Source organism: Galeopterus variegatus, unplaced genomic scaffold (assembly GCF_000696425.1).
Source record: "Galeopterus variegatus unplaced genomic scaffold, G_variegatus-3.0.2 Scaffold2182, whole genome shotgun sequence".
Lineage (NCBI taxonomy): Eukaryota > Metazoa > Chordata > Mammalia > Dermoptera > Cynocephalidae > Galeopterus > Galeopterus variegatus.
This window is the reverse complement of record NW_007728293.1, coordinates 226,873-229,311: the sequence shown is the minus strand read 5'-3', so window position 1 is coordinate 229,311 and position 2,439 is coordinate 226,873.

The following is a 2,439-nucleotide window of genomic DNA, read 5'->3' as shown; positions in this document are numbered from 1 at the left end:
ATTACCCGCAAAAGCCCAGGAGGCGCTGGACCCTAGGTAGTCACGGGCTTTTCAATCAGCGCGGTGAAGCTTGGTATGCCCAAAGACTCCATACTCTTCCTGAAATTTTGGGGTCTGATTTAATAGTTATTGAGACTCAAAAAGCATGAAAGGAAAAATGAATAAAGTAGACTTCATCAGAATAAAAAACTGTTGCTTATGAGAAGATATCAATTTTAAAAAATGGAAAAGGACGCTGGAGACGAGAAGGAAACATATCTATATTTTTATCTGTGTGAAATGAGCTTGTAGACAGAACATATAAAGAATTAAAACTCAAAATCAAGAAGACATACAACCCAACCTAAAAAAGAGCAAAAGACTTGAACAGACATTTCACAAAAGAAGTATACAAATGGCCAATAAACACAGAAAAATGCAAATTAAGCCACACACTATACCTACCCTGGGCTTGAGCTGCTCCTCAGATATCCCAGGACCCCTCTGGCCTTAAAGCCTTTATCCTGGCACTTCACTCCATCTGGAACGTTCTTCCCCAGGTGCCTGCATGGCTCCCCTGTTACAGCCTGAAAGGGGTGCCTGGCTTCTCCCTGTCAGTCTCATTCATGTTCTTTGCCTCCTCTGCGCCGCCTGTCACGAGTGTCAGCATGGCTGTCTCCCACATAGGTGGTGTGGTAGTGATTCTCCACTGATTCCTGTCTCCTGGCACACACGCCCCTGTCTAGTTCCTCTGACAACAGAGAAGGTCCACCTGTGTAACCAATAGGACATCGCAAAAATGATGGTGTGTGACTTCCAAGGCTAGGTAGTCCAAGACATTATGACTTCTTCCTGGCTGTCTTTGGGATCACGCACTGCGGTAGAAGATACCAGACATGTTGTGAGGATGCTCAAGGAGCCCACGTGGCTAGAAACCGAGGCTTCCTGGCACACCCCACACTAACTTGCCGACGTGTGAGTCATAGGCCTTGTGAGGGTCCTCAAGCCTTCAGATGACTGCAACCATGTGGGAGACCCTGAGCCAGTTCCATCCAGCTAAGCCTATCCTGAGTTCTTGGCCTATAGAAATTACATAAAATAGTAAATGTGTACAATTTTCAGCTGTTAAGTTTTGGGGCAATTTGCTAATGTTGCAATTGACAAACTAATACAGGTGGGAAGGAGTATGTAGCTCCAATTTGTCCTTGGATCCAAGCCACATCCTGCTAACCACTGAGAAAACCCGTATTTTGATCTCTCCAGTTTTACTCACTGTGTTTATCCTTCAGTTCTGAACCTACGGAAAGGGGAGAAAGAAGGGAGCGAGAAAGAGGTAAGGGAGAGCAGGCAGGAGTTACAGACAGGGGAACTTTGCGGAAGGAGAAGATGCTGAAAGGATCATTTGTAGGAAGCTGTAAGAAGTCATGTGCAATATAACCCACATTTCTGAACCCGCCCAAGAAACTGTCTATACAAGTGTATGCTGCTGTTTAAACTCTTGGGTCAGGGTTGTGGGGACCCAGTCATGTGAAAATAGCACACCGATGAGGGGCTGAACCATGATTTATTCATTTTCCTGAAGGTCACACAAGAATAAACAGCAGAGCTAATGACGGAGTGGTTCTGGAACTACAACCTCATGCCACGTGGACTGTAAAAGGTGCCAGGACCACCTTGGACAAAGCATTGCCGGGTGACTGATTTTCCAGGGGAGGGCTCACAGGACCCTTCCCGGCAGCCTGTCTGGTTTCCTCTAGATGGAACGGAGGGGTCTGGAACTAAGGGCTTCCAGACCAACTCTTAAAACCTCACTTACTCTAAAAGCATCCTTAAGGGCCCCCCAGGGAAGTGAAAAGAGGAAAAACCCAAAGATAAACACCTGGCAGTCCTCAAACAACACCCGGGAGAGTGGCCCCTCTTTTAGACCCGCACCAGCATGGGCAGAAGGGTGGCCTGAGCCTTTGGCTTGGGGTCCAGGAAGTGTGATAATGATTTCACCACCCAACGGAAGAGGAGCTGGCATCTGCTCCCGTTCTTCCCCCAGATCCTCCAGGAGAACTTTTATTTCCTGCCCTGTCTGAGGCACCTTCTCGCATTCTCTCCCTGAACAAATAATTTTTAATGTAAGTATGTCCCAAATATTAAATGAAGACTAAAAATAATTTTTTTTAGTGTAAGTATGTGGTATATCCCATAAGTATGTGGGATATGCTTACTAAAAGTTTGTTTGTTGTTTATCTGAAGCCCCCAATTAGCTGGGCATCCTATACTTAGTCTGGCAATTTGAGGAAGAAAGGAAAAATAGAATAGTATTTCCACGCTGCCTCATTGAGATAGAGACTTTAGAAATAAAAATGTTGCAAGTTGAGCAAAGACATAGAAGCCCTTGCAACAATGTTAATAGGATGTTACAAATATACATTTATGAAATTTCTTTAGAAGATCGTAGCCTGGGAAGGG